The following is an 11528-nucleotide window of genomic DNA, read 5'->3' on the forward strand; positions in this document are numbered from 1 at the left end:
TAACTTAAATTAAAAAAAAATCAATAAGGAGATACAGTTTTAATAAGTATTGGAAATTAAATTAATATTAATTTCCATATTATTAATTGGAACTGATAAGAAAACAATTAACTGATAAATTGTTTTCTTAAACTCAAACATTTAAAATGTACTAAGTAATTTGAATATTTTGAAAAAAAATTTGTGGGAATTCTTTTTAAAGTGTGAGTCCTATGTACAATAATTTATCACCTCCTAAATTATACAATTTATAAAGTGAAATTTGTGAGTGTATTTTATTGTCATACTTAAACCAATACAAAAAAAACAAGTTAGGGCGGCGCCTGTGGCTCAGTGAGTAGGGCGCCTGCCCCATATGCCGAGGGTGGCGGGTTCAAACCTGGCCCCGGCCAAACTGCAATAACAAAAAAAAAATAGCCGGGCCTTGTGGTGGGCGCCTATAGTCCCAGCTACTTGGGAGGCTGAGGCAAGAGAATCGCTTAAGCCCAGCAGTTGGAAGTTGCTGTGAGCTGTGTGATGCCATGGCACTCTACCAGGGTGATAAAGTGAGACTCTGTCTCTACCAAAAAAAAAAAAAAAAAAAACAAGTTAATGTGCAGATATACAAATTAGTTTTCCCCTCTGAAGAAAAGAGCAAATACTACAAAATAATTTTGGCATAATTTTTTAACAAACCAAGTAAGGGCTATGTGTCAGATTCCTATTTTCCTTAGGCTAGTATTAAGTAAGCTGACTTCCTTTAAGTACATACTAGCTGGAGAACAGGGGGAAACAAGCTAGGAGGAAATATTACACAGGAAGAGGAAGCCGGCCTGTACTGAAAAATGCAGACAATTCAAGGTTGACCACATACCCATTACAACATATCAAAAACCACCCTGTCACATGATCGCTGCTCATAATTCTGGTACTAAGGGTTTTAGAAACTGAGGGAAGCTATAAGAATCTGTGTTGGGATTCAGTTCCCACTGTCATCTCAAGGCTTAGAGGAAGGCACACTATCAGATGGAGCCACAGAGGCCACACAGGCAAGGGACCTCCCCAGAGGGGCCCCCACTCACTAGTGGCAAAGGAAGAACAAGAATCTTTTCGTTTGGGGCTTCTGTAAGTGCCGTTATAGATAGGCCTAATCTTTTATAGGTAATAACAGTGAATCCTTAAAGAGATTAGGCCATAAACAAAAGAATAAAGTTACTGTAATTATTTGTAAAAATGCCTACTCATTCCGTAGTCCTCTAAATTCCCAAATACAAGTACAGATTTTAAATCCACTTGGCTTCACATGTATATAGGTGATCTAAAGTTTCGTATTTAAGCTTCCAATTTCACCAAAATACATAATTACAGTACCACCTATGTCAGTTCTCTTTGCTAAGCAGGAATTAAATTTTCTTAAGGCTTAGAAGTATATACTATTGACTCAGCATAATGATAGAAAGGGTTGTCTCAGTACACCTACAAGTTCTTGGCTTGTTCAAATACAACAGCACCCAATCACCATGCTACTCTTTAGTGGAATGTCATAAAACAGTAATATATTGAAATTAAAATAACTAAATGCATTAACATTACGCTAAGCCATAGACTATACACAAATATATTAATAACACAAATTGAAGCAGGTGATAAAAATAAAAAAAACCTATGGGCAAAACCTTAAAACGAAAATTAATAATTTTCCTTGACTATGTGTAAATTTAATAGTAAGATCACCCTATTAGAGAAATAAAACCAAGGTCCTACGTATGCATAAACATTAAAACACCAAGTAAACCCCAAACCCAACCCAAAATCTCAACGTTTTAGTGAAATTTAATTTAGTTGGTTAAAACATATACATATAGTGAACAGGTGTGGTGGCTCACACCTGCAATCCTAGCATTCTGCAATTGCGTGAATTCAAGAGTTTGAGACTGGCTTGAGCAGGAGTCAGACCCCCTCTCTACAAAAATTAGAAAACTTAGCCAGATGTGGGGTCAAGTGCCTGTAATTCCAGCTATCCCAGGAGGCTGAGGCAGGAGAATCACTTAAACCCAGGAGTTTGAGGTTGCTGTGAGCAAGTATGATACCACTGCACTCTAGCCAGGGCAACAAAGCAAGACTCTATCTCGGAAAAATAAAAATAATATATACAGGTATATCTATCTACATAATAGATAGATAGATATACCTGTTCACTATATGTATATGTTTTAACCAACTAAATTAAATCTATCCCATTTTCAGTGGGCTAAGATATATTTCATATATTAAAAAAAAATCCAGAGTGTATCATAACTAGACTTCTATTCCAACAGTATATAAGAATAATTATCCCTTATTTATGACCTATTATACACAATTTATTGGACACATGAGTTTTGGTTAAACAAATTGAGAGGGAAATGATATATCACTAACAGGCATTACCTTAAATGTGTTGCCTCAAGCTTTACATATTCTGCAGATACAGTACTTAGGATAACTCAATGTCCTTCTCCTGCAGACTCAAAGATAAGCAGGGACTGGAGGGTTAGTCAGACATAAGAACAAAGGGACTCGGTGTCAATGGTAACAGTACTATACCCACAATGACCCCTGTATGTCTGAGGGTTGAAAGGTCTGTGCTGTGATACTTCTCGAACACCCAAAGCCCTGCACCAGCGCAGATAAACGAACCAACTAGTAATCCTTTGTTCAAACAATTCAAATAAATCACACTAAGAAATACTGACTTTATTTCTGGTACTAGACTTTTCACACTCTGTAAGACTCATGTTTCACTTGTTCACAGAAGTGATATTCTAGGCCTATCAATGTTATAGGATTGGAGGCCCAATAATAAATTAACCTCAAAAAATTCCAACCGGGGGCGGGGGGGTGGGGGGCAGAAGTAGGAATGAACCAATTCTACAATAAACCCTACCGAGGTGAGGATTTAGTTCTACATTTCTTCGCTACTGTATTTCTTCACTATCACATTTGGTTATGGTGAATGAATGTCTGAATTTCTTATGTATTTGGCATTTCTTGAACATTGAGATTAGTGGAAGGATAAGGCTGGCAGGAAACACATGAAGGGATTTTGGGGAGGCTCACCCATGAGCACAGAGGCCAACATGTGGATTTGCACTCCAAAGTTCACCAAGTACTTTCTGAGCATCTATCTACTGGGCACAGCTCCTTGCTCCAGGCACTAACTGCACGGCACTCGGCAAAACAAAGTCTGTGTTTACATGAGCTAGCTCTCACTATGCAATGCTGTTGGTATCTCCTACCCAATTTTCAATGATTAATCCCATGTTCAGCAATTCCATAATGTAACAGACATTAATAACATAAGAACTCAGAAGTTAAAAAAAACTACGCAAATAAACCAGCTATTAAGGGTTACAACAGGGATACAACCAAGAGTGCTAGGGAACACAGGGGATGGATAACCAAGCTCTTCATCAGGGATAGAAGGAAAGGCTCAGGGGCAGGTTTCTCATACTTGAGAAACTTCAAGTAGGTGACAGGAATGCTTCTCTGCCACGCAAGAGGTAATCCAGACTCAAACCCACTGAGCTCGAGAGCCAAAGACCTCACGCTGGCCACTGCGGGCAGCTGGCACCTCTGCACCCTGACCTCTCTCCTCTGCCTCCAGCCAACCCTTCACTGTGCTCTGGGCATGTCCAGCACCTTCTGCTTCAGAGCCTCAGCGCCTGCTCTTAGTTCTGTAATTCTCACTCCCTCAACTGCTTCAAATCTCTGCTCAGATGTCACTCTGACAGAGAGGACTTCTCATACAGCCCTCTGTAAACAGCAATCCCACCCACACCTCGACACACCAGCACTCACTTGCCCAGGCATTTGTTTTTCCAAAGCACTCATACCACCCTGGCAGTATGGGTGTAACTGATAGTTATGTCATAATAGTATAATAACAAAATACAGTATGTAGTGCATATGTACTATAACTGACGGTTATTGTCAGCATAACTGATCATAATAATAGTTATCTATCCCCCCACTACAATTTAAACTCCTTGACACAGCTCTATCATCTAGCACTGTGAACAGCAGATAGCACACACTCAAGTCTTTTTTTTTTTTTAATGAACAAATGAATGGCTGTCAGAGATGAGAATGAACAAGCTGAAGCCAAGTCACACAGAGCTGGACACAGACTAAAACTCTATGCTTTAGTTGCTCTTTGGTAACAACTTGATATCTATTTAAGGATTTGAAAGAGAAAAAAAATCATATTAGGGCTTGGCACGGTGGCTCATTCCTCTAATCCTAGCACTCTGGGAGGCCAAAGCAAGTGGATTGCCTGAGCTCAGGAGTTCAAGACCAGCCAGAACAAGCGCCAGACCCCGTCTCTACTAAAAAATGAAAAACTGAGGCAAGAGGAACGCTTGATACCAAGAGTTTGAGGTTGTTGTGAGCTATGAAGACACAGCACTCTACCAAGGGCAACAAGGTGAGATTCTGTATCAATTTTTTAAAAAATCATATTAGATGGATTATAATTTTTCATTTTTAAAAATTAAAACAGAAGAGAGAATTCATTTGGAAATGATGTGAGGCCAAATCTATGAAAATGGGCAAGACCGAGGGTGGCGGGTTCAAACCCAGCCCCGGCTGAACTGCAGCCAAAAAATAGCCAGGCGTTGTGGCGGGCACCTGTAGTCCCAGCTACTTGGGAGGCTGAGGCAGGAGAATCGCGGAAGCCCAAGAGCTAGAGGTTGCTGTGAGTCCTGTGTACATCATGGCACTCTACTGAAGGCGGTAAGGTGAGACTCTGTCTCTACAAAAAAAAAAAAAAAAAAAGACCACTGTAATACTTCAAAGGAGAAATACAGGCCCCAAAATAGGCTTTGGGGGAAACAGAATTGAATAGGAGAAAAATGTAGAGGATAAAAGTGCCTGGACCTGATGCTTAACTGGATGTGGAACCTGGGAAGACTGAGGAGTGGACGGCAAGAGCCAAATTCATCCAGTAACAGAAGAAGGGCTAACAGCGTTCACTCAAACTGAAAAGATGGGGGGAAACACATTTGGCACTAAAGATTAGGAGTTAAGTTTTGGACATGGTAGGGTTAACATTCCTGAGCCACAACAGTTGTATATAAACCCAGATAAAAGACCAGCTCCCTGGTTAAAAAAGGGGAGACTTAAAGATGCAATACTTGATACTAAGATATCACAATGTACCAATTCAAACTGTATTGATATGATTGGCATTCAGATCTTATTGTTCCATATGAAAAAAAAAAAGCAAATTATCTTTTTTTTTTTCTCTTGAGACACAGTCTCAAGCTGTCGCCCTGGGTAGAGTGCTGCAGCATCACAGCTCACAGTAACCTCAAACTCTCGGGCTTAGGCAATTCTCTTACCTCAGCTTCCCAAGTAGCTGGGACTACAGGCGCCCACCACAATGCCTGGCTATTTTTTTGGTTGGAGTTGTCACTGTTGTTTGGCAGGCCCAGGCTGGATTCAAACCCGCCAGCTCTGGTGTATGGCGGCTAGCACCCTAGCTGCTGAGCTACAGGTCCCGAGCCAAAAAAAGGAAATTATCTTATATGCCAGCTAAAGACCGTGCTTTGAATGCCATTCATTAATATTTATTACACAAGTATGTAACAAATAAGACTTGACAAACTTGATGCAGCAGTAAAAAAATCAAATACGCTCAATCAGAAATATACATTACCATAGCAGATGAGAGTTGGCCTCAGCATTAAAAAGTAATGCTATAATCACATCTGGATTAATGCTTCTTCCAAAAGGTGGGGATGCGTTCAAAGATCACATGACCTGATTATTTTAGCCCATGAACATCAGAAAAAAGCAAACTGTTAAAATAACACTTGGGATTACTTTCAAAGCTAAGATTTTGATATTGTGGTTTCAGAAAGAATGGTAACTAACTTTACAGTGCTCAAGATTTTAAAATTAAAAAAAAAAATTAGGGAATATTAGCTTCTTTTGTGTTCACCTCAGTTTTGTCTCACTTACCTTCCTAAGTACAACTGAGATTGGGCAGGGGCAAAAAAATGTAGGCTTTAGAGGCCTTTATCGTTTGATAATAATATTCCCGATATGATTGCTACTTACATTTTCTCTCATCTCTGATGTCGGCACATTCTATCAATATTCCACAGCCATGTGCCCTGACCACTCCAAACACCAGATTTCTCAAAATAGGCACTACTTCCTCCCAGAAGTCCTGCCAAACTTTGATGTCTGAGTTCTACGCTCTGCCCTATGAAACCTACAGCACCAATACCTCACTTAAATGACACCTTGTTTAATGGTCTCCACTCAACTGCAAACACTGCCTCAACAAGAACCTTGTACGCTACACACACAAGACATTTGTCTATTCACGACTGAACAAATGCGTGAATCACTGACCGAGCAAATCATCCATGTTCTATGAGAATCGTTGAGGCAATACTACTAGGTATTACAGGATACTCAAACTAGGACTACAGCTATTCCTATTTATAATCTAATGTGACTACTTATCCTGCAAGGTTACTCTTCTAAGTGTTATAGTTCATATTATCTTTCTAATCCATAATATATTATTGTCAACAGGGTGACACAGTATTTCACTATTAAAAATTAAATGTCCAGATGGGGTAAATGTAATCCAACCCCTTGTCCACACTAAAACTATATGAAATTTCACAGTTAAGATTTTGATATCGTGGTTTCAGAAAGAACGGAAAATAACTTCACAGGGTTCAAGATTTTAATATAAAAAAAGTTCAATGAGTTCATAAAACCGCAGTGAAATCCCTTCAAGACAAAATATTGACATATAGGAAGCAACAAAGAATCTTTAAGTTCAAGAAAAAATTGAAGACATGCTTTATAATAATTTTTTCGAGAATCTTTTAAATTATAGAACACATTTTTCTTAAAGTTTTACCTCCCTAACTTTTAAAAAAGGTTAGCAACTAAGCATTACAATAATTTTCTAATGATGATCCCTTTACAAAAAGCGATTTTAACAATAAGAAAGGTAAGTGCACAGTATAAACATCCTTTAAGAGGTATAGTCTTCAGAGTGAAATAATGACTGAGGATGATCAAGCTAAAAAAAAAAACTAAATAGGGTGGCGCCTGTGGCTCAAGGAGTAGGGCGCTGGTCCCATATGCCGGAGGTGGTGGGTTCAAACACAGCCCCGGCCAAAAACCACAAAAAAAAACTAAATAAATATTTTTTTAGAAACATCCATCATGGCCAGGCGCAGTGCCTCATGCCTATAATCCTAGCACTCTGGGAAGCTGAGGCCAGTGGCTTGCTTAAGCTCAAGAGTTCAAGATTAGCCTGAGCAAAGAGAGACCTTGTCTCTACTAAAAATAGAAAAACTAGCTGGGCGTTGTGGCAGGCACCTGTTAGTCCCAGCAACTCAGGAGACTAAGGCAGGAGGATTGCTTGAGTCCAAGAGACCGTGGTAGCTGTGAGCTATGATGCCCTGGCACTCTACCTAGGATGAAAAAGTGAGACTCTGAGTCCAAAACTAAAATAAGAAAAGAAAGGGAAAGAAAGGGAGGGAAAGGGAAAAGAGAAAAGGAAATGGGAAAAGGAAAAGGAAAGGAAGAAAGAGGCAAAGAAAGATCATAAACTTCCTATATTGGTCCAAATATTACTGAAAATAAGAATTAAGAAGTCAAAAATATTAAAGGAGACCACACATATGGCTAAAATTTTAATAAATGACAATACCAAGTGTTGCCAAAAATGCAAATCGGGCTCGGCGCCCGTAGCACAGTGGTTATAGCGCCAGCCACACACACCAAGGCTGGTGGGTTCGAGCCCAGCCTAGGCCAGGTAAACCAACAATGACAACTGCAATAAGAAAATAGCCAGGTGATGTGGCAGGCGCCTGTACTCCCAGCTACTTGGGAGGCTGAGGCAAAAGAATTGCTTAAGCCCAAGAGTTTGAGGTCTCTGTGAACTGTGATGTCAGTGCACTCTACTGAGGGCGACATAGTGAGACTCTGCCTCAAAAAAGAAAAGAAAAGAAAAGAAAAAAATCCAAATCATCTAGAACCCACAAATATGGCTAGTAGAAATGCAGTGATGTAGCTATTCTGGAAGACAGTTTGACAGTTCAATAAAAAGTGACTGATATTGATGAATACAATACCTATTATAGGACCCCAAAACTCCACTCCTAAGTATTAACTCAAGAAAGCAAAAGCTTCCATCCCTCACATAGACCTGAATGCAAATGCTTACAAAAGCTTTATTCATAATTTACCAAAACTGGCAACAACTCAAACGATCATTAATTCATGAATGCATGAGCAAACTATAGTACCCTGATAAAAAGGAATGCGGCTCAAAAAAAAGTAACAAAGCCAGTGGTGCCCTCAAGCAGGGTGGTACCAGCTCAAGAGATTCTGTTGTTAAATTTTCAGGAATTTTCTGAGCCAGTTCAGATGCTTAATTTAGGCCATGGTGAAATTATTTAGACTACAATGATTAGTAAATGCTATAATCAGGAATTCTGGGGGTGGGAGAACAGGTGGTTAAAACATATACCAGCACATCAATGAACTGCTGATACACGCAACAGTTTAATAAATACCAAAAGCATTATGCGAAGTCAAAGAAACCACAAAAGGCTATTATACCGTATGATTCCATTTATATGTTATTCTAGAAAAGGCAAAACTATGAATACATTAATTAAATTAATGGTTGTCAGAGACAGAGGACTGACTACAATGGGGCATGAGAGAATTTTGGGGGAGTAACGGAAACATCCTACGTCTTGACTGTGGTGAAGACTGCCATATGTCTGCAAAACTCTTACTATATATATACCTCAATAAACCTGACTTTGAAAAATTAAAGTAGAAAGGATTTCTTAGTTCTTTCATGGATGATAAATGTACTATACATAGAAAGAGGGAACTGGACTTACTAAAAATATCAGGATGCCAGATTTTGACTCAACATAAATAGAGTTTAAAAATGTGAAACAAAAAAAGTGACTCTGTAATCACAGCAAACAACTGAAACCAGAGAGTGGATGATCCTGCCAAGGATGATGTAGAAATGCTTCTCCTCTGGGTATGACTTCAGACTAGGACCATTCGGAGTGGTTAATGTCAGTAAGGTTTCTTCTTGCTAGGAGTCCATGGCTCCAAAACCCCATGATCGTATGTGTTTGATAACCTCAGATATACTTTTCAATTCTAACTCAAATATTACTTACTAATTTTAACATCAATCAAATACTATCACTGATTCAAAAGCTAGTGTAGCCTGACTGTTAGAAGTACTGGCTCTGACCTTAATCATTCTGGGTTCAAATGTTGGCCCACCAGGGCCTGGGTGACTTGGAAATATTGACAGTTCAATAAAAAGAAATCTATTTCCCCATCTGTAAGAAGGAATTAACATTTTCCTGAGGTTTGAATGAGAATTCATGAAAAGATCTAGGCATTCAAATCTTAATCACAAACATTTCTTAGACATATTTAGAAATGAAGGACATAAATGATCAAATCTAACCCTTAACTTCCCAAATACAGGAAATGTATTCTTTAATTATATATGTAGTAGTTCATAATCTTTTATGAAGCCAGATAATTTTGAGAATGTAATCACTACATGGACTCTTTATCCAGGAAAAATGCTATATGCTACCTTCTACGTGTGACTTCTGAGGATTCAAGGACCCCCCCCAAGCACAGGCATGAAATTAATAACGCCTGATGTAAATTCTTAAAATTATAATGTTGACAGTAAAATTTAAGAATCTTCAAAGTAGAGAATCCAACTAATATTGAAATCTTACAATGTTCATTCAGTTTTCTTCTTAATAGGTTCTGCCAGTAAGAGCAAATATTTTCTAATTTATATCTCCTTCTTGCCGAAATTTTAAGTTAGAAGCTTATTTTTCACATGACTATTTCAACTCATATAAAGAAAGTAGTAGTAGAAACTTCTGGCAGCTTGAGACAGAATGGTCCAAAGGGTTAATATGATGCTCAAATATCACAGAAGAATTCTCAAGTCTAAAGCAATATACTGTACTTTTTAATACAAAAATATACCAACTTATTCCTATGCTGAGTCCCATAAGAAGTTTTATTTTTCTTTTTGAAGTGGAATTTATTTTTTACTAGACTTGGGCTCTACAAGTACACCCTGTTTTCTATAAATCAGCATATTCTTGGTTCTGTTTCATGTTATGTTTGTCTATAAAACAGCCTGATAACAGAAACTAATTGTTCTCAATCTGCAACCAAATACCAACCTGGAAATTTGGAAATACATGCCATTTCAAAGGAAAAGGTTTTGTTTTTCTTTCTCAATTGTTTCGTTCTCAAATTCCTGATAACCAGTTGGCACTAACCAGCTCATGCCTATTACTGAAGGAAAACAGTTTTTCGTATGCATAAGCACCATTTTCCCACAGAAAACACTTAACCATTTTGAAGATACTGAAAGTCCATGTAAATAAGCTTTCACAGTCTGGTTTTACCTCATCTTTACTGTGCAAGGAAGACCTAATACTACAGAGCTCAGAATTCAATGGTAAAAATCAATGAAACGCAGCACCTGAGGCTCAAACACCAGCTAGATGGCTTTGGTCGGAAAGGTCACATCTGCTTTTTAAACCCCGCCGTAGCCGTGAAGGTTTGCGATGCCGCCACATCCCCAGAACCCGAGAATTGAAGCATCTCTGCTTCCTTCCCCAGGCGCAGCGTTCCCAGCACAGGCGCAGGGGATAAAGCCAGGAGAGGCCCGCAGCCCTGGAGACCGCGCTGAGGGATGGAGGCCTCGCTCGGCTGCGTCCGGCTGTGGGTGGCTCCGAGACCCGAGACCCCACGAGGTCCAGCGGTCGGCCCCGGGCCTGCGCGCTGTCCCCAGGAGCCAGGGCCGCCAGGTGACGCCTGCCCTGGGGGCTAGAGGTGAGATCCGGTTCTCCCCCCACCTATCCCAGTCGGGTCCCCCGCCGGCTACCCCGACCCCGACCCCACCGCGCCGGCGCCCTCCCCGGGCAGCAGCGGAGGGCACCGGCCGGGCGGCCCACCCCGGCAGCGCGGACCCCGGGGAGGACAGCAGCCGGGCCGCGGCCTGTCCCGGGTGGGGAGCTGGTGCAGGGCCGCGACTGGGCAGCGCCTCCGCCCCACACAAACAAAGCGGCGCGACCGCGCCGGGAGCGCGGGGGGCGGGGAGGCCGGGGGGGCACTCACCGGAGCGGCGGGGGGCGGCGAGGCCGGCGGGGGCACTTCCCGGAGCGGCGGAGGGGCCCGGCGGGCCGGGGCTCCGCGCCGGGGGCGCGCTGGCGACGGGGAGGGGGCGGGCGGCGCGGCGTCCGCGGCGGGGCCGGGGGTCGGGCTCTTTGCTGCGGCCGTGAGGTGCGGGCGGCGGTGCTAGGCGGCCGGGGCAGCGACGCCGCCGCCTTTCCCTTCTCCCGCCCCGGTCCCTGCTCCGCCGCGTCCTCGTCCCCACGGGGTCCCCGCCGCCGCCGCCTCAGCCTCGGCGCTCCTCGGGCTTCTCCTCTCCATCAAGGCCGGACCGGGCC

The 11528-nt window shown here is 41.6% G+C and overlaps 1 protein-coding gene across 6 annotated transcripts in view; it reads right to left on the bottom strand.

Annotated features, from left to right (window-relative positions):
• The window catches only part of WDFY3 (WD repeat and FYVE domain containing 3), a 312335-nt gene extending 301028 nt beyond the window's left edge, over window positions 1–11307 (bottom strand). For all 6 annotated transcript variants that reach the window (XM_053599488.1, XM_053599268.1, XM_053599410.1 and 3 more), the window contains exon 1: window positions 11197–11307. The gene's annotated coding sequence lies outside the window, so the exon portion shown is untranslated. The remainder of the gene's footprint in view (window positions 1–11196) is intronic.
• Window positions 11308–11528: the final 221 nt, after the last annotated feature.

This window comes from Nycticebus coucang, chromosome 1 (assembly GCF_027406575.1).
Source record: "Nycticebus coucang isolate mNycCou1 chromosome 1, mNycCou1.pri, whole genome shotgun sequence".
NCBI lineage: Eukaryota > Metazoa > Chordata > Mammalia > Primates > Lorisidae > Nycticebus > Nycticebus coucang.